This window comes from Harpia harpyja, chromosome 9 (assembly GCF_026419915.1).
Source record: "Harpia harpyja isolate bHarHar1 chromosome 9, bHarHar1 primary haplotype, whole genome shotgun sequence".
NCBI lineage: Eukaryota > Metazoa > Chordata > Aves > Accipitriformes > Accipitridae > Harpia > Harpia harpyja.
Window position 1 is genome coordinate 6663536 of NC_068948.1, and position 22159 is coordinate 6685694.

Genomic DNA, 22159 nt, shown 5'->3' on the forward strand with positions numbered 1-22159 from the left:
AAGACCCGTGTAACAGCGTTTTTGCCTCACTTCCTTTTGAAGACCATTGTTCAGTGTAATATTGGTTACTATTTGGAAATTTTACAGATTTTCATCCAGAATATTTTTTATTTAATTTCATTCCATGCTCTGTCTTGCTTTTCTTGGGTGACTCCCTTTCCTCCAAAGTCATGCACATTAAAATCCCACTTTGTCATTTGCTGAGTATAGCAGCGTCACTGGTTAAATGTGTCCTTGGAATCAAATCATCTCTTGAGACCTTTACCCACTAACATTGTTCCTGCAGAGATCCCTCAAATTTGTTGAGATACTCATACCAATGCTGCATTAGATGCAGTTATCAGCTGACACCTTCGCCATGGCAAAATATCCCTACAGCCCCAAATTTCTTCTCACTGTAACAATTGGGGGGAAGTTTGACAATAGGTGTTTTAGAGCAAGGTAGCTTTTTTTTTCCCTGTTTAAAAAAATTATATGTGTATGCATCTGCCTTGCAATGAATTTGTGGTCATTTGGCTGTTTATCCTTTATAATAGAGCAATTCAGTTGGTCGGACTGATGTACTGATTTTATACAACCAACATGACAGCCTGTTTGTGAGGCTGTGATTTTCTACTTGGGATTTAGAAAAGAAAGAGCCTTATTAATACAAATTGTGGGTTTGGACTTCATTTTCCTCCCCTCTCCAGTGTGACACATTTTTTTCCAATTTGTGTAAATAGTACACCAGGCTGAAGGTGAATTTTGATCCACATTTTAATGTTTCAATCAAAAGCACAGGTTGCTGTTCATTATTTTACATATATAATTCTGGATATCCTCCTCCCCACTCGCCCCTGACATAAGATAAGTTCCTGGTATTTACACGTGTGATTTTCTAGGGTCACAATTGGCTTCCTCAGAAGTTACACATCTTCCTTTTTTATATACTTACAGGTGATTACAGACAACAGTATCCTCTTTGCAAATTCACTGAATTCTGGGAAATGAACTGATCACCAGTATAGCCTTCTCCTTTCCTGTAGAATTGATATCAAATTCATCAGAACAATCCAAACACTGATTAAGACAAAGTATTAGTTGATTTTGGTTGAGTCATCTTTTGTTTTTATCCTTTTCATATCCAGTATCTCAATCTGGTAATTACTTTTGAATGTCACACGTGGTACCACAATTGAAACACTGTTTAAAATAAAACATGACCAATTATTTGCTTATTTACTACTAAATGAACATTGTCAAATTAAAACGTTATGTTATTTTCCACATGTAGTAAAGCTGAAGGGAAAGAAAAGTAAGGGAAATGGTCTAAACTCCTTTTCTGCAGGGATTTCTGCAAAGAAATTATTGAGAATGACTTCAAATATGCATTTTTCCCAAAGACAGACACAAGTACATTCTATGAGGTAGGGAGGATTTTGAAGACAGCAGCCTGTATGCAGTATTAGAGCTGAGCACATCCTTTCAGCTGTGATTTCTAACTGGTTTACCAGTTCTTGGTTTTGGAACTATCTTACCCCCCCCCCCCTTGATCTTCACATTCACAGCTTTTCTGCAAAGACTTTGGTTTCTGCAGGCTTTGGAGCAGCCCCACAGTAACCCAGTTCTTTATGTCAAGCGTGTGGGAAATATTTGGACTAAACTGATTTACTGATTCACCATAAAGTGGAAGAGGATTGTTGAAATCTAGGTATCTCCCTGCAAGATTTTGGACATAGTTGCAGTTTAAAAATAAAGAAAAAAACCCATCAATCTTGCAAGTTATTGAAATTTTTAATCACAGTCATGCATACTGGGAGCTATGAGAATCATAGAATCATAGAATCATTTCGGTTGGAAAAGACCTTCAAGATCATCAAGTCCAACCATTAACCATGCCCCCTAAACCATGCCCTGGAGTACCCTGTCCACTCGCTTTTTGAATACCTCCAGGGATGGTGACTCAACCACTTCCCTGGGCAGCCCATTCCAATGTTTGACAACCCTCTCAGTAAAAAAATTTTTCCTAATATCTAACCTAAATCTCCCTTGCCTCAACTTGAGGCCATTTCCTCTTGTCCTGTCTCCAGCCACCTGACAGAAGAGACCAACACCCACCTCACTACAACCCCCTTTCAGGTAGTTGTAGAGAGCGATAAGGTCTCCCCTCAGCCTCCTCTTTTCTAGACTGAACAGCCCCAGCTCCCTCAGCCGCTCCTCATAAGACTTGTGCTCCAGGCCCCTCACCAACTTGGTTGCCCTTCTCTGGACACGCTCAAGCAGCTCAATGTCTTTCCTGTAGTGAGGGGCCCAAAACTGAACACAGGACTCGAGGTGCGGCCTCACCAGTGTGATCTGCACTGGATTCAGATGAACTTCCCAAATAAACCTAGTCCCAAGGGATCACCTTGTAAGGACCCAATTGTGAAAGTGCTTTTTAACTACCCAGACTGAGCAAGCAAGTCTGTTGAGCTTTCCTTGGGACAGCTGTGAAGCCATAAAGCATTCTCCAGTGGTTTCCAGGGGCAGGCAAAATTGCAGTAGGCCTTGTTGACATGTTTCAATGAATCTCAGCTCCCCAATAGCCCTTGTTTTAGGGAAGATGAGGCTATTAAGGACAGTTTAACAGCATAGAGGTACACCCTACATTAAACCAGCTAGCAGCCACATACGCCTACTTCATTGCTTCAACTTGGCTGCACAACCTTCCCTATATAATGGGCATCATCGTTCTCTGTGTAGGGAAACCCTTCCCATAAATGCTGTTAATCTCATTCTAACCATACTTTTGTAAATACAATGACATGGCCAATGGTCCCACTGAGACCACATTTCCCAATAATGAGGGAAATGGTATTTACAGGAAGGACTTAAATATTTCTTTTCTACTGGAGCATGCATTTTTGCATGTAGTATATGAACCCCCTAATACAACTATGACTAATGTGCCCATCTAATTAAATTTTTACAGCATTCCAGCGTGTCAGTGTCAAATGTTTGCCTCCAGTTACCCTTCTCATAACACTGTCAAATAACCTTCTGCTTTTTATATTTAGTGTCTGCCTCCCTCCTTCCACACCATGTGAAATCAAGGCATCATCATCATCATCTTCATGAAGACAGGAGAAATGTCTCCTGCTTCCTCTTGTCCCAGCAGTGACCCCTAAGCTTTTAACTTGCCATTTCAGATCTGCTATTCTGCACGAGGATCCCATGTACTGTCATTCAATGCAAGGATTAGAATTTGGAGTTAGAAGATGATGTGTATACGCAAAAGGAAGGAAGCAAACCATATATAAAACTTTACTTGTTTCATTTGCAGTTCTCCCTGCAGAAAAGTGAGGGTTTCCCACTAACTGGATAGCTGCTTGGAAACAATTCAGGGAAAGATAAAACAGGAAAACAACAGGCTTAAGGCTAGTAACTGCTAGGACATCAAAGCCAGGTGAAACGTCCATAAGGCACCTCTAGGTTATATCCCTCTAAATAACAAAAAGGTTTATGTTTGGGGATAAAGTGGGATTACTCCCCCGAATCAGGCTTCACCAGCAAAATAAAAACATTGTTTAGTTCAGTCTGTTTAATCTTCCCTTTACAACACAGGCAGGTCATCATGCAATCTCCCTGAATCCCTAGGTAAGCACTAAGTTGTTGCCTTTAATCAGTCTGCAAGTTATAGTTTAAATGCAGTGGCCTGACATCTCAATTAGGTATGCAAGATAAGATCCCAATAAATGATTTCTCAAGTCTAATATTCTACAGTGAGGCCTTCTGGAGTACCGACACAATGGGTATTCTTCTCACCATGCAGCAGATGCAAACAGGGGCATTCAAAGTGCGTTGTTGTAAAGAAAGACTGCATAGTGCTTTAATCCCTTAGTTTAAATGCTTGTTATTTGAACAGGTTCTAGAAACTAGCCCTTCATTAATATCATTAGGAGTAGACTGGGGCCAAGCCCATTAGCTGCCTAGTAGCTGTAGATATGGTTGAATCTACATGACAATAAAACGTCGGTTTGGGGAGTTTATCAACCAACTGCAAATGAGCATTTCAGGTTGAAAAGTTTCTCCAGCAGCAGATTTTCACCAATGAGTAAACCAAGATGAAAGCCAGGACTTCTGGTGGTGCCGGTTCCCTCCTCCTCATAGGGAATATCACAGACCAGGGTTTGGTACAAACTTGAGCTCTGCGCCTCAGGGTTTGTGTTTTGTTTTTAGAGAATTTGGGACATTTATTTTTCTTGAAAATTGTTGAGCCTTTGCCACTTACGAAAAAACACCAAGCAATGTCAAAGGCATTTGTAAGTATGATGGGGCTTTTCGTAGAAGAAGCTGGGCAAAATATAATCCAAGAAATTATTACAAACAAGTCAGGCTTGTTCTGGGGAGGCTGAAGTCTTTTTTCACTTGGACCACAAAACAAGGTTTAGGTTATGTCAAAAGAGATTAAGAGGCAATAATGCAGCTCCTAAATTCAGGGTGCTGAATAATCCTGAATTTGCTGCTTAGGTTGCCAGGTAAAGTGTCTTCAAATTGTTCAGTGCCCAGGAATGGGACTCATAGAGGTGAGGACAGTCAGCAGGGGACTGCCTAAGTGGTCTTACAGGAAATGCCAAGGGAAAGCGTGGACTTTTTAAAGAGTTAGGGGTCTTGCTCTCGTCCAAGCAGAGAGCTTTCCTTTTTTAAAAATGCATGGTCTCGGCTCTTCCGCGGACATTCGAACCCCGAATCCTTCCCCCAGAAGTGGAGAAAGAAGAGCTCTTCTCTGCCCCGTAACGGGGCTGGAGGGAAGGTGGGACCAACCTGGGAGAGGCAGGGTGCTGAGAACACCGCTTCCCTCCTGTGCTTCGCCCGAAGGCATTCAAACCCACATCTCTTACCTCGCCCTGCTGCGCTTCCTCCCTACGCGACTGTAGGAATTGAGTCATTTACTGCCCTCCCCGTGGAAAGTGCTCCCCTTCATACAGAGCACTGCAGCCTGCAGAGAGGAGGGAACCTGTGCCAGGACCCCAGCAGATTTTAGGTCGCTCCAAGATAAGGAGGAAGAAGCACAGAGGATCTAAACTAGTGCATGAAAAAGCCAAATGCTATCTAAATTTCCCATTTGGTGATTAAGTCCTTTGGAAAGAGTACCCGAATTGCCGTGTCAGTGGGTAAGCAGTAAGCTGGTTCAAACAAACAAGTGCTTTTCAGCAGGGGCTTACTCATAAAAATTTTCATATCTCATTAACCAGTTGATTCTGCAAACCTCCCCCACCCGTTAATTTTTTCCCCCATCTCTTTCCCTTGGCATGCTTCCTATTTCTCACAGCAGCAGCTGCGCACAGTTGAATAGTAAATCAAACACCCTAAAAACTGTTGTTTTAATACAATGTCTAAGATTTCCCAATTCTCGTTTCCCCCCTTATTTTTCTTGATAACCATTCTGGCTCATCTTTGTCTGGTAGTAAAATAACTAAATCTGGTAGCAAAAGCCTGACCTGTATTTTTATTTTTTGTAGAAATTAGTGGGTAGGTTAGTAAGTGAAAAGCAAGGAATCCACAAGCAGTTTAGATAAGTGGATATTACAGGCTTGTGTTGTTAATTGGTATTAAATACATTTTTGAAATTACATTTCAGTAGCAAATGACTTTTCTCATCAGACTCTCTTGTGGCAGAGCTATTTCTTTCTTCGTCGTGGTTATAAGTCTTTGGAGAAATCAGTGTACGCATCCCCCGCAGCCTTCATTTCATCCTCCCCCTGGGCCGTGCCATCTGGCAGTGTCATCTTTCTCTAAGTCTTCAGGTGCCTCTGTTGGCCTGAAAAACCTTCTGAAAGCAGGTTGAGTTCACCACGTCTTAAGAGACATCCTCTCTAGGACGAAAACACCTTCACGGGTTCCTGAAGGTGTTTGGAGGCTTCCCAGCCCACAGTGCAGCATCAGAGGTGGCTTCCTGGCTCCAGAAAGGGTGAATGAATCCCCACCGGCAAGGCTGCAACTCTTTGAAGCAGATAGCTTGCAGTAATCAAGAGCTCAATCTGCTGAAGAAGTTATTGAACTTTTGTTATCTCTGTACGACTTGGCTTGTCTAGTGTGGGATGCGCAACTTCTGGGTTAGTGTTCACATCTCTGATTACACACAGCGGTAGGGTTTTTTTTCTGTTTTGTTTTTAATCTGGGCTCTGCAGTGGAACAAGCCAATGGTAGATCCATCTCAGTGAAATGCTGTCTGTTATGAGTTAGGAGGAAAACTGTTTTGATTATGCTTGCGACGTGCAAATTGCAGATGCGGTGCCAGTGACACTCTACTAGTGTAGTGAAACTGCAGTGGGGCAAAATGTCCTTCCCTTCAAGAACAGCCTTTGTGTTCCCTTCTCCTGTGAGAGGGGAACAGCGAACACTGCCGAAGGCAAAGGCAGAGCACAGGGCAGGGGTGTACACGCAGCAATCGCATCACGCTCTGCAAGCAGCTTTTTCTAATCAGCCTCCAAGAGCTGCAGCAAAATCTCCGCGTTGCTATCAGCACAGCTGGGCAAATAACTTCGCCTATGTTACAACGATCACTGACAAAAGCCAGGAAATTCAAAGGCCAAGACCACATCCTTGAGTCCAGCCATTCTGAGAAAAAAAGTCTGGTGACAAGACTGAGAGAGGGAACACCAGCCTTAGCAGTGGGTCCTCACAGATTCTGGTGACTTCTCTCCGAGCTGGCAGGGAGGAGGAGATGGCCATGGCCGTGGGGAGCACGGCACTGCTGCCATTCCTTGTTTGCTTGCTCCTGTAGGACAGCTCTAGTGGGGATAGAAAGAGGTCCCCAGTACCCACTGGAAGCCAAAATCTTCTGCATGGATGCTTTGAGTCCACACTGCAATTCTGTATGCCTTGGCTGAAGCTGGGAACCCTTATGGGGAGCTGGAGAGGCTCTGGGAACCGGGAGAAGACGTGGAAGTGTAACATAACCTCCTGGCTGCCCACTCCTCTCTTTGTAGAAATGCATCTGGGGAGATCACTACTACTACCTCTCTTTATGCTCCCGCTCCCTTCTTGTGGGACATTATGAATTTTGTGGCTTTTGGTCTTTTGAAGTTAAGTTTGTTATACAGTCTTGGTGAGTGCTTTGTGGCTTGTGGCGGTGTGTAGGCGAAGAAAAAGGACAGGGCTGTGCTGAAGGCAGTTTGGTCTCTGTTGGTAGAACCGGCTGTTGAAATCAAAGCCAGTTTCCTAAACCATCTTTAAAAACCACTCCAGCAAGCTCTGCTCCCTGCTGCTCGATGCCCCTGTCTTCTCAAAGCCACACCACCCATGCTTGTTTTGGCAGATGGCTCGCTCTCCTCCTTTGCCTACTGAAGTCGTAACTCCAAAGCCTCCACCCATGGTCCCATGCCTCGCACCAGTTTCTGCTGGTCTGGCAGCACGGCCAGCAAAAGAACAGGGTCGCGAAAGGTCTGCAGACCTTTCTGGGCTAAATAGCTATTATGTGGCACTGGACTGACTGACCAGCCCTGAAGTACATGTGTTAACAGCATACAGTACTGCAGCCAACATTAATGATTTGTGGACAGGCCGTAGTATTTCAACTAACCGGATTAATACCTCATCTGGTACACAAACTCTGTGTAGCAATACAAGTTGCATGCTGTCCCCAGAAGACCATAACAACTGCTCTAGAGCCATTACCGTCTAACTAGCAAATAAATATTCGGGCACACAGGCTCATTTGAAAATGTGGATTATTTCCTGAGAGGCTGCAATGGCTCCTTTAAGTAAACACTAGCTCAGGGCACTTTCTATAAAGCAGATTTTTGACCTGGTGGACCTTGGCTGGCAGGCAGGCGTGTGTGCCCGGGCAGCGAGCCGGTGGGCTGGGCTTTGCTGGGAGGACAGTGAGCCCCAGGCTGGGAGCAACGTCTTGTTTCATCAAATAATGTGTCTTCCCCTTCCCATCCTGCTCCTCGCTTCTTTTCCGTTTCTCTTCAGAGGAGACAAAGGTACTTTTCCAAGCAAGGAACTAACGACATGGGTATTTAAAAAGCTTTAAAAAATGCTTTTGAGTTTAAAATTAGAGCTTGTCAAATGAAGCTTTAAGAAATACCATACTGGGGCTCCTTTTCCAGGGATGTTAAATTTTGCTTTTGCATTTAAGAGTTGTGTTTTAGTGGACAGGACACCTCCGTATTGTCTCCGAAAGGCTCTTTCTCAGCGCTCTGACTTTTTTCAGTCGAGTTGCTCCAAAGCACATTTCCAAGACTGAAGGAAAAGTTCTGGAAATGGGTTAAGCATGACACTCCTATTAAAAAGATTGATTTGGTATTGAAGTTAGGGAAACAGGTAAGCTCAGGGGAACACGAGCAAGATACGGAGCTCTGCCTCCCTTAGTGGTCAGCTCCCTCAGTTAGGGCTTTGGTAACTCGTACCCTGATCCCCGCACACCGTCTGGTGACTGCACTGATATCAGCTGGCTTCAGTCCACGGTGCTGGGAGGTGTCCGTATCATAGGATTCTCCACCAAAATAGACTCCTTTCTGCTGAAATACCACTTTAAGGTGAGATCAGAGCCCCTGGCAAATGGCTAAGCACTGTCCTTGTTTCTGTCTGTCCCTGGGGGAGGCATCTTCATACCAAAAGGACAGAAGAAAAATGTAACCCCCAAAAAGGAAGTTGGGTTTGTTGGGACAGGTGATATTCAGAGATGCCAAATATTCTGCACAGTCAGCACAAATTGGATTTGCAACGCTGAAAATCAAGGCACTCGATTTGTGTCACCGAACACTGAGATTTAGGGCTTCACTTCAAAAAGAGGTTTCAAAGATACCCAGAAAATCACGAGCCTGTTTTAGGTGATGTTAAGTCCTAACTGCTCTTCTGTGGTTTTGAAAATCTTTCCCACTCTCCCCAAATTTGAAAACATTTTCTTCAAATGCTGTCAAGCTAGAGCTCCTCAGTAATGCTAAAATTCACTTGAAAGAATGTATTTAAAAATGAATGCGCTCAAAGATTATGCACGGATTCATATGCATGTATTCAAAGACAATGTCTCATAGACAACAACTGCAGCATATTGAATCTCATATTGAGGAATCATTTCACAGTACTTTACTGTATGTTTTAGTCCTATCTCTTTGCATCTTTATCAGAAGCCCATATATGTCACCATTCATCTCTCTCCTTGAAACAACAGAATTACAGAATTTGCTTGCTGAAGAGTGTTGAGGTAAACTTTTTTTTTTTTTTCCCAAGTGATCCCTCTGGCTCTAGGAGAAGAGGGGACCTGTGTGGGGATTTGCCCTTTGAGGAAGGTGAAGGGTGCAGCTGGAGTTCAAAACTATCCGGATTTGGGCTTTATCTCGTTCTCTGCGGGCCTATGAAAGCACAAGAAATGTGGTAAATTAATCTGCCATGGGGGGGGATGCTTTGCCACAGATACCAGATACACAACTGAGCTTAGGATGTTTTTTATTATGAGAACTTACACTCTGCAGGGAAGGGGAAACAGGAGGAGCAGGGCTTCGAGCAGAGGCGAGCATCAACTCCCATCAAAAAACTAAAGCCTTTGCAAATGCCCCCTGCATCCGTGCATGGAAAGGGTTCTTGGGGAGATTTTTAAAAAATCAACAGCAAGAGTCTCTTCTCCCCAGCAGTATTTCTTGATGATGACAGAGCCCCTCTTTCCCTTCCCCCCTTGCTATCAGCTGGCTAATCTGCCTGCACATTCTGACACACAGCTGCGAGAGATGAAAACTGTACTGTTGATAGATGAAACTTTGGATAAGATTACATGGTTTTGAATATCTTGATGACATATTTGTCTGAAAAGTCTTTTAGAGGACAGCCTAATATAAATGCACGGAAATGTTTCTAATGACTAGCATTTGTCTACGTACTTGGTTTGGAAGATTAACATTCACGTGTTCTTCGACTGTCATTTGCATTTGTATGTGGAGGCAAACTTTTCAATAATCACTTCTTCATGCCGAGAAGAGTTAACAATTTATTCAAAATACACAAGGCCAAATTAGTCCCTTCTGTAAGGCTGGGAGCTTTGGTGGAGTTGCACCAGCGGTGGATTTGGCTTTGCTGCGCTCTGCAGCAGCCGCAGCTACATGCCCAGGAGACGGCACGCGCTGACCTTGCCTGGGGTAATGACGAAAATCCCCCCATTAGAAAGACAGAGCACACGACTGAGCAAAAGGGGGAAAAAAACCCCAACCACCCAAGGTCAGGACAATTGCATCTTTCATCTGTTTTGCTGTGCTGAACGCTGGGTTGTTTTCTGTTTTGCACTGATAAATGAATGCAGTAAGACTTATCGTAGTGTTTTTATTCTTATTTTCACAACACCCAGTAGTGTGGTTGGACCTCCAGAGTCCCATTTTTCAGCCGGAGGGAGGGCAGAGAGCACCTTATTTTGACAAGTATTGGCACTACCAGTAAGAGTGTGGCACCTGGGTGATTTTGGATCCTGCCCTGGCCTAAAGCTTTCTGAATTTTAGGGTTTTAAGTGCCTCAATCACTTTAGACAATTGATCTTCAAGAACTCGTGAAGAAAAGAAGCTTCCATTCCTAAAATATGGAATTACTTCTGGAAACCTGGCCCTATTCAGGTCACAGCAAGGATGTATCCGTATTCATTCACCTCAGTTTTGCCCTGATGCAACAAAGGTTGATGGAGGAGCTTCCTTACTGAGGGTCAGAAAGGGCTTTGGTGGACCACATATTAACGTGCATCTTTACATTGTCCACTCTCTAATCATGCAAAAAATAATTAGAGCTCATCTGTGCTGCAGTAGCGTGAAGCCTCTGCCCTCCTCCTTCCTGCAGGCAGCATAAAATGAAGATACTCCTCAAATCTGGCTCCTAGATGATACATTCCAGAAGTCTGGGCTAAAAATATGTAACTCTATAGAGCTGCACTTCTGAAATGGTGGGGTGCCCTTTCCAAGGGCATGCTGGAAAGGGGGCTATGGGGAGCCACTCCGTTCACAACACTGGATGGTGCTCAGCACAGCTGGGAGAAGAGGCGGCACGTGGGAAGGGGAGTTGCAGGGCTGAATATTTTATGAAACATGGTTGGGGTGAGGAAAGACAAACGCTTGCAGAGACTGGTGGAGCTGTGCATCCCCGAGGGCTTTGGCCAGTTGCTTAAACATAAACGAACCTTTCGATCTGCCTGTAGTGAGAGCAAACCAACTCCACGAAATCAGCGGGTACCACCATACACCACGAGCATTATTTGTGCACTGACGCTGTGGCATACATGGTCCTTTGGTTCCAGGAGAAGGCTCTCGCCTTGGTGTTGCTGGCTGCTGTTCTGAGCTGCCCACAGGTTGTGCAAACCCTTAAGGAGGGTGCTGCACCCTCCACTGACCAGGAAAGGGCAGGAAGGAAACCTTTCAAGACATTCCTCTGCATGAGGAGGGTGGTCAGGAGGACAGCAGTGCACATCCCAATAGACTGCTCATCTGTCCTCCTATTTAACGCACACTACTGTATCATTTTCCAATCACCTACTCTTACTACTGTGAGACTTCTGGTTATAGATGAGGTATTTTAGCACAGAAGAGTTACTTAGAGCTGAAGTTTCCTTAATATTTGAAAATATCACAATTACCTGGTTGCTTCCTCTTGAAAATTGCGACTGCTTCTTAAAAGGCTTCTGGATTGAGCGAGTCTTTGTCTGGCAGCGTTGTACAATCACGGATACAATTTCATTTTGATTCCTCTTCACATACCACCGTGTCTCTGTAGACTTGCACTGACACTCTTTCCCCTTTCGGAATATGTTGACATCTTGATGTCTTCTCCATAGACTCACACTGACACAGTGTTAGGGACTTTGTGATGACACCGCAGCCCACGTTAGTGAATGGTGAAATAGCCCTGTCACAAACTATATTATGAAATATCAAAACTGTTTAAAAATGTAGTTTTCCACACAAAAAAAAGGAAAAAAATCCTAAGGGCCTTGAGCTTACCTTGAGGACTGATCTGCCTAGTTATATACGAATGTGTATGGCCAAGTGGAGCATTTTAACCTATGACAAATATAAAAAGCTTAATGCCTATACATTATCAAAATTCACAGTAGCTAGGCATGATGTTCTTGACTTGTGAACACACCTTATGGTATTTGTCCAAGACAGGTACTTTAAAACTCGGGTTGGACTGATATTTGATACTAAATGTTTTGGGTTTTTTCTTTATAGGAAGCATAATGACCAAACTTGAACTGGCCAAAATCTAGTGGGGTGGGGGGGTGTGTTCAGTTATGAATGTTCTTTATGATAAATAGAGAATCAGCTACTCTTCCTTTCAGAAATGGGGACATAAATTACTCCAGTGCACCCAGTTAATTTCTTCTGAAAATGACTCCAGTACACATTATTAATTTCTGCTGAAAATGACTTTGATGCTTGGCAGGGTTTTGTCAGAGTTTATTAATGAAGGCCTCACTATGTATGGCAACAGTTGGTTTCTCTGTTTCTTTTGACGGTTATGAAAATCTAAAATAGGTCAGGTGAAGATGGGTGAGATGATTGCCCAGGCTTTACTTCTTTGCTACTCTTTTTAACCATTAAAGACTGCAACCAATACAATATAGGACTGAAGAAAATAATAGCTTTAAAAGAGGTGCAGCTGTTGCGGAGAACTTTTCCTGTTAATATTTGGGACAGTCATTAGATCTGGGATGAGATAACTTGGACAAATCAACAAGTTAAGACAAATAGTTTTGATTTCTTTGTTTGTTTATGGAAAAAAAACACATTTGCTTAAGAATGTTGGAGAGGTGATTTTGTCTCTTAATCCAAAATGTGATTAATAGTAGGGCAGGCAGACATGCAGTTGGAATTTGACCACACAGGACAGAGTTCATGAGACAAATTCAACCCTAGTTTAAATGCTACATGGTCTAATGAGCCTCAGTATCTAGTTATTTTCTTAAATGTCTGCCTCGCAGACACCTCGGATCTGGAATCGGAAAATCCAGCTGTGCTCTTGCTGCTTCTCACAACACAGTGTAATTAGAACGTGCTGATAACTCTGTTGATGCATGAGAGATAAAAATCCATTCTACCTCATGCTGGTGGTAAAAACGTGGTTTCATCAGGAAAGAGAGCAGATATGAATTAAAAACACACTAAAGACGACAGTATCATTTTCACCAACACGCTTCTCTGCCATCACCGACATCAGCGTGTGTCGTACACTGCTGCTTTATCCCTTGCATGGCATTGATCTCAGCCGTGAGTCAGGACTCCATGGTACTAGACACTGCAGAAAATAAAAAGAAGTGTCCACAGCCCTGGAAACCCTCATGTCAAGAAACTGTCTACCCAGTGGCTCCTGCTGCTCCGGAGTCAAGCCTCTAATGGAGCTAATTTTTCTTGTGCATCCTGGGACAAACTTGTCACACAGCTTTTTTATGAGTAGGGGACATGACATTTAGTCAAGTTTTCCGTGCTAAGAATTTCATGTTACATATTGGTAAAGATGACTGAAATAGGTTATGTACACATCAAAATGAGTGAACTTTTACCTTTCCTTTTGCAAGTTATCCGTGACATCCTTGGAAATCATTGACTTCTCAGCTATTGACATTGTTGGGGGAAGGGGAAAAAGGTTCATCTTGCAAGAAATGCTGACTCAGAGATTTCTCAAGAAAATCTACTTTCTTAGCTGAAGAAGAAAGATTCATTACTTGCTCATCTTGGTGAAATCTAATTGTGATATTTATATTCTGTATTAATTTGATTCAGTAAAGATTTCCAACGTAGGCAAAGAAGCCAATCGTAATAATTTGTTCTGAAGCTTTTATTACTATTGTGTTTTGAATGCAGGTATTAAAACAGCAGTGGAGCAGCAGACGCTATCCCTCGCATATTGCTAAAGATGCTACCTATGCAATTCCTAAAAGCATGAGCCCTTCTAATGGGAGGAAGCAGCAAAACTCCCATTGACTTCAGCTGGGTATAGATTTCATCTAGTAAATACGGGGTGGTGTTACTTGCTGAGGAACAAAGTCATTTGCGAGGAACAGTTTACTGTAGCTTTGACTTCTCCTTTGTACTTTGTACTTTACAAAATAGAGTTGCATTCCATATGTAAAAGTGACTGCTTTGCATTAAAAACAAGTTTTCCTTTTAAGTTGAACAAACCTGCTTAAAAAGAGGAGACAGTTGGTACCAATAGCTATGACTTTGTGTATGTTTCTTCTACATTTTCAAATACTCATTACAATTCCTACTTATTTCATAGCAATAGCACACAACAAACATTTCTTTTCTGATTAAGGGATTGAAGGAGAACTGAATTATAAACAGTATTAATATAAGAGGGAATTTCTATCCTGTGCTCTGTAGGCCTGAGTTTATATGACCTTAAACAATCAGTCTGAAGAAGTCACATCAGCTGCTGTACACATTCCACATTACTGAGGAATTAAATTAAGCAGCTTTAATATCTGTGAAATGGCACAGGCCTGAAAGAGAATCGTTCCAATTTATGGACTTTGTATCTGATTTACTAGTGCATGTCTAGCAATTTCAGAGCCACCAATTGCTTTAAGACCACCTCCAAAGTGTTTTTATCACTTACAGTAAATGTGCTAACATAATGTTTTAATTAAACATTTAAAGTGCATCAAACAAATTTATTGATGCTGCCAGAAAAAGAAGAAGGAAAAAAGAAGAAATTCTGCTATTTGCAAAATAACCTGATCTACGCAGCATGCGTTGTGACCCTGGTAAGATTGCTCTTAAACATTTCAGCTAGCGTCCATAAATTAACAAAGAGCTTCCCCTCCCCTCCAGTTCCCTCATTTTCCATCCCCAACCTCCAAATCATACTTTGTGCATAAAAACATGGTAAGAGCTTGTTGAAAGCTATTCAGCTATAATATCAAATGGTTGTGAACACTGCATTTATTTTTGCTCCTTGAACACAGCCCTGATATTGAAATGATATAAAAGTCCCAGCAGCACTTTATATTGATGTTGGCATTAAAAATGCTTTTTCCGTTAGTGAGAGAGGAGTTCCCCCTTAAAAAAATAAAAGCCAATACCAGGCCTATCAAAACTTTATCATCCTGTTACCACTTGGGCACTGTATTAAATATTCACAACTGAAGCTGGTTTTCATTAAAAATCCTTTTCCCTTCTGCACTGGGGATCACAGACATGACACGGATCCAGAATTCCTATAACCGAGAAAAGCGAGCATTGCATTGACATCACCTGAAAAAACACATTCAGATTTCATCCCAGTTCGTTCCCAGTTTCATGCTTGCAGAAATGATGAGGGGTGGCAGGGGCAAAGATCGGCCCTAGGAGCACCGCAGTCCTTCTCACCACCTCCTCCGGTTCTGCTCATCGCTTTCCAAGAAGGTGGACCTCGGGGAACGTGGCACAGCAGTTCAGTGCAGAGAGGCTATTTGCAGAGGGCTAAATTATGATTTATGCTTTATGGCACCAAAACTACAGGCATGTTATTTGTGTACGTAATATAGCTTGGGTTTTCCTAGCGAGGGGAAGAGTATTTTGTCTTCCTGAGTAAGCATTCATTTTAGAGACTGATAATCATGGCAGGTTTGCTTTCCTACATATCTTTTCTTACATACAACTGTCGTTGTGTATGAGAGAACAGCTAAATACAGTGGGTCATAATATGAATGGAAAGCATATTTCTGTACCAAAGAGACTCACAGATGCTGGTGCCTGGAGATGCGATTCTAAGCAATTCTTGTTAAGGTCAGTACTGCCTACTAACAAGCTGATATACAAATGTAAAGTGCATTTCATGTATATTATATTATATTATATTACGTATATTACATTTGTTCAAACCCAATAACTATAAACATCGCGTGGTTGGAAAGGAAACGAGCGAGGAACCCAATAGCGGTTGGATCTCCCAGGAAAAGACAGGCAAGGCAAAATGCCATGGCAGAGCTGAGAACTGGCTGCTCTGGGAGACTAGTCTTACTTTTGTTAAGAGGAAAAGAAGAAAGAAAAAGAAGGATAAGTAATTTCATCATTAGGGATCAGAACCCTCATTTTTGCATGTCTTTCAATCATGGGTTACATGAAAGCTGCCATGTTGTCTAACACAAGGCAGGATAATTATTTTAATGGTGGTAATTCAGTGATGTGAGAACCGCCACTAACTTCATCCTTTGTGATCTCCTGTCATGTACTGACTCACCCCAGCTTTGCTTAACTGTGCCTCGGAAGACAGATCTACTGCGGGGTGTTACTGTGGCTCACGGTTACCTTGCGGTCCACGTCTATTTTTGTATCTATCTGTTGTCTCCTGCTTTACACTTAGCTCTTTGGACATTCTAGAATTTAGCATAATGGAGCCAAATCAATGATGTGAGCCACTGAGCAGTAACACAGTGTGAATATGAAGAAATAATAGTTGTGGCTTTCAGCATGAAGGTGGAGACATTTTTCTAGAGAAAAGAAATAAAGACCTCAGAAGAAGGGTGCAGCATTTCTCTTCATAACACTTCATCGTGCATGATTTACCATTGTGTTCTAGGGGACTGATTTTCAAAATGAATGAATTTTGCATTAAATTCTGAGTATGGTTGCTGCAGAAGATAAGATATTTGCCTATTCAGATGATGAGCTGGTTGCATAAGTGATCACATCAATGGGTAATATGCGCATTCAGTCATGAGAAAAAATTTGCATGCCCTATAAAGACCTAAAAGTTGAACATCTGGCCTTTTCTGTGGCACCTCAATTTTGTATCAATGTCTTCTCTTCTTTGAAAGGTTTATTCCTAAAATCGTCGGATCATCACAGTCTTGATACAACATTCACTGCAGACTGTTCATAAACGAGCCAAGCTCAGCTGTGGTGGGAATGACTTTAATTGTTCTGCATTACAGATGTTGCGTTTACCACAAAGTCCTTGAACTGCACATGACTGGACACGCGTGAAAGGAAAGCCGGTGCTGTTCTTCTGCCATGCAAGAGGGACTTGGGTCAGTCTGTATTTTGTCCTAAGGGAAAAGCTTCATTAAACCTTTATAGCATATGCTTTATGTAGGTTTGATAGCAAAAGGGAATCAGATGACAATTCTTTCCGTCTAACTAGCTCTTATATTTTCCAGAAATATATAGTTAATTGTCAGTATGAACTATGAGGAGAGAATACCTAAAATGAGGTAAAATTAGGTACCAGGTACCATTAATTTCCTCTTAGTTTTGTCCTGCAGCTTGCTCACCTAACTGATCTCCCATCCCTGAGCTTTCTGCTAGGTTTTCTGGTAAGACCAAGAGCTGCACCTGTCCAGGATACTGTATATTGCAATATTATTTTGCTATCCTATTAACTTGGAAGCACGGTGATGAAAATTGCTCCTAACCAGACTGATGGAGCAAGCGCTTTTCTTGTGTCTGTTTACTGCTACCTGGCTGCTGATGCTGAAGAGCACTGATATGCTATGGGTGTTCCCTCCTCAGAGCAAGTCTCCCATATCTTGCCTTCATTTTTGTAATTTTGCCCTTGCCCCAACCACTCCAAACCTCTAAAGAAGTTTGGATTTGGACTTTGCAGCTCTGGCTACGAGGCATAGGAATATTCTCACACATCCCAGTATATTGGTTAGGGGACTTGTGAAACAGAGGAAGGACAGAGAGTTATTAGTTGAAATTCCCAAAGGAAGGGCCAAATGCTGAACCCCCCCCTCTGTTTTTATTTTCAGCCTCAGCTGAGGCAAAATTCTCGTGCAGCATCAATAAATAGTTATCTGCTAACTAATAAAAGATAGTTCTCTGATAAGTTCTAGTCATCAGACTTTCAGGCTGGGTGGCAACGTTAGGGGCTGTTGGCTTTTAGACTCCCAGCCGGGGTTTGCAGGACTGCCATTCAGGAAATTAAATCGTGTTAGGCTTGAACCACATTTTTATGTTTAAAATTATGAAGCAGCTAATGCTCCTGATTGGAAGCCCTGCTTCTAATCCTGCCAGCTGCCATCCGAGCCTAAAGGAGGAGGGTGACAGTCTCCAACCCTGTGTATTGTTAAAAGCAGGTGATAGGGAAGATAACTAGGGGGGGTTACGAGTAATTTCCGCTTATGCAGACTCTTCACATGCTTGTACTTTGACCCCAAGACCAAGTTCCAGATAAGGATGTATGTAAAGTTTAGTTATCTTTCAGAGAAGCCACAAGAAGCCTAAAACTGAACTACTTTTTTTCCATGAGGAAATCCTGTAGCAGCCCTACTCTGCTACGGTGACCGCAGCTTCGCAGCACCTTTGCTGCAAATAGGCATGGCAGGAATTCCTGCTGGGTTTCTGGCTAGGAATCAGAATGAAATTTCTATGCAGACAGAAAAGTCCTCTCTCAAGAGGGGTGCTGCAGGGAAATGAAAGGACAGACCCTCAGGAACAGCCACGTCCACTGATCTAACAACAGTTTGCCCAGCTAAGGCTTGGCGCAGTGTTTACGCATCTGCCTTAGCCCTGGAAAACGAAAAGGAGGTTAAAAATTAATCTTTGCAGCTGGCAACTGCTGGAGTGAGTTGACATGGTGGTGCAAATTTTTTCCGATACCAGGAATGTTATGTAGCAGTGGAGTGACCAGACATCAGGGTTCACGTGCGGTAGCTTGACCCATACAACTCAAGGCACTACATGACCTTTGTGGAGTTAAGTGCACCTTTTTGCACTGACGTGTTTAATTTTGGTGATATGAAGGTATTGGTAGCCCGATTCTTCACTGTGACAGTGCCCATCCAGCTACACTCAGCCTTGCATTCCCAGCTGTACTTGCAGAATAATGTGGCATGATGGATATCTTTCCTCTAAATTTGCAAGGGTACATTTACTAATAGCAGGCTATTTGAGTCGTCTGGAAAACTATAGAAACCTTATGGTATATCACCCCTCTTGTTAGTGGCCCCTAGCGCTTGATTTTGGATCATCACTTGCAAAAGGACATAGCCAAGTGCTGCTGGAATCAACTTTAGGCTGAACCTTGCATTTCAGGCAGATGATAAAAAAATAAATCCCTGTTAGAAGAGACTGCAGGGGATGGAATCTAAACCTGCTGGGGCTAAACTAACATCAGAAAGTGCTAGCCTGCCACTACACGAGGCCGATCTCTAAGTAGTTCGGTAGTTACCTTAACAGCTATAAAAGGTGTAAATCTGTAGAGGGGACAGAAAGAATAAAGAGAGAAACTGCCCTACCTGTCTCCTACTCCACAGGGAATAACACAAGCTACTTTCACAGTAACTGATCCTAGTAAATGCTCTAAATGGAGAGAAAAAAAGCCATGGCTGAAATCTCTGTACAAATTGCAGGGAGACGAGTCTGTATCTCCAGCTCTCAGCCTAATTCCAGTGCTGTGCAAATAAATAAGAGCCACCACTGCTAAAGACCTTTAAGCCCCTTTGTATGACATAGTAAATATGGAATTAAACAACTTCAAGTATGGAAAGAACCTTCCCAGCAGCACCATGAGGTTATTACTGTTTCCCAGAACAATAAACGCAGTGAGTGTGTGATAGGTGTGTATTGTCTCAAAAAGAAACATCTCGGGCTTTACATTAAGAAGAGGCAACAGACCACCTTCTTTTTGTTATGAATACAGGTAGTTGTAGAAAAGTGCTCACACCCTGTGCGGGTGGCTCCTGGGGCACGGGCAATAGTTTTTTTGCTTTCATGAGCCAAGCTGGTCTTGAGAGCCGAGGAGAATTAAGCTGCAATTGGTAGTTACATTTCAGATGCTCGGAGCATATCACCATTAGGGCAGGATTAAATAAACATAATTAGAGAAATTCCTTCTGAAAGATGGTTCTGCAAAAGGATTCAAGTGCACACCTATTCTGCGCCCTGCTTGAAGTACTAATGCTGCTCCACCGCTAGAAGCAAATGCCTTTTGAAGGCAGTTCAGAGCCACCGTGCAGTCGCTTAGCTTTATAGTTTGCTAGCTGCATGTCATCTTTGAAGGCTGGGAAATTGCAGAGGCAGTACCGTGATTCCCAGCCGAGTGAAGCAGACACTTGACACATTTCAGCCCTTGCAATTAAAGGAGAAAAGCAGAATTGGGGGAAAATTCAAGCAGCATTTTAGCAACAGACCACTCCCTTATCAAGATGAAGTACAAGCATCACCCACAGATATATGCAGGACTGATGCTAAGCACAGACAGTAATAAATGCATGTGAACTTTGCATGAGAAAGCCTCGTACTTAGAAGACTTCGTTTATTGCTCTTAGTCATTTACACACATCCTTCTAAAGCGAGGAAGCTCAAACATAATCAAACCCTGTGTGCAAATTACCAAGTCAAATGCTGTTGTTCTGTTCTGTTCTCTTTTAATATCAGAGTGCAAACCTCCCAGTGCAAAAATACAATCTTGTGATAAAATGACTAATACATGACTAAAGCCATTTTCCATTGTGCAGGCATAGCTCTGGGGATCATTTGTTTTTCATGGTAGATCCCTCAGACAGTGAATTCCTCTGGTGGTTGGGATTATATTAATGACCAGGACTGTTAGTCACCTCAAGGGAGCTGAAATAGGATGCCACTCTGGTTGCCATTATTAATTCCAACTGCAGGTGTGAAAATTAATTTCATGGGTATTTTTATCATTTCCTTTTAGTTAAGGATTAGAGTTTCCGAATGACCCAGACTCCGGATGGAGACAAATCTGAACCGGGTCTGCCCAGCACTCCCGTAACGGGAAAAAAAATGGGGTATAAGACTTTCCATCCCTCACTTGGTGAAGACAGTTACTGACACTGAAAGATATCGGATGTCATCACAACATACACTTCTTTGCACCAAGACTCGGTAAAGCAATTCAGTAAATTGCAGGTTGTTTTCGTTTCTGTGGAAGAATAACACATTTGCCAATAGCGGAAGAAAAAAGGAGAAGTTAAATATATCAACCCAAATCAAATGTAGCTGATTAGAAAGCTACAGTTTCCATTTGCTGGCACCGGTACTGTTTTCACATAGATTTTCTGACAGATGCTGCTATACCTCCAGAGTCAAGACGACAGCTCCAGCAGCCAAGCTTCTGCCACAGAAATCAAACCTGGCGTCGTTAACCAGAGGTGGAGTTGGGCTGTTGAATTTGGGGAATGGGAGGGGAAAGGCTGGGAGGGGAGCTAGCTCACCTTGGCTGGAGAGGACAGGAGATGTCATCAGCTGGATCCATCGCGGAGGGGCAGGCTGGGAAGGGGGAAACACACCCCCCCCCCCATTTCTGCCCATGATTAAGCCTCAACTCCTGCCAATTCAACTGGCGAAGGTGTTGGCTCCAAACCTGTCCCGTCTTCATTGACACCTCCTCCTGCCAGAGCTCGATGAGTAATGCTCAGAAGATAAGCAGGTTAGGCCAGATTCAGCCAGATAATTAAAGGTTGGAGGTAACGTAAGATCCTTATGTGCTCTTATACGTACAGCTCATCTGGGGTTTTGATTTAGAATACGTTGTGCTCATAACCACCTTTCATCCTACACCCCTCCTCACGTCTGAGGCATCTTTGTCGTGCGGGCGAGCGCTCTACCTACTCCAGAGATGGACAGGGAGAGTGCCGGAGGTCCTGCCCGGGGGGTGCGGGGCTCGGAGCTCCCTTCTCACCTGCGCCGCAGTCACCAGCCCCCCCATCTATCTTTATTTTAAGCGTCTCTCCTTACTGCTGCCGTGCAAAGCCTTTTTGACCCGCTCTCTCTCCCCTCGCACCTCCCGTAGCCGGCTCTATCAGCACCACCCCAGAGCACGGCGGGGGGAAAGGCTGCCGCTGGGGATCGGCTTCACTTTACACCTCCCTCCCCGCGCCGCGAGGGACCCTCCCCGCACAGAGAGCTGCGAGAGCCGGGGAAGGGCTCGACGCCAGCCCTCCTCTGTTATAATGAACCTTTTTAGGTCATGTAAGCCAAGAACCTTGTGTTGCTAAAGACCCCATCAGTTACTTGAAGCAGTTATCGTATTTTACTGTTTACATTGAAAAAGCCCAGAGCGTGGCGCTCAGCCCATTGCGCTCGGCGCAGTTTATCACCAAAAATTAATGAGTCTGTGCCATCTCGCGCTTCAAGACATTAAATCACAGATTTGTTTAAAATTTACTGAAGTTCGTAACTTCTAATAAAGGCCGCCTCAACCTTCACAGTTACTCATCAAAACATCACGTCAGAATCATGCCCTCCTCACCACTTACTGACGGTTGGCTTAA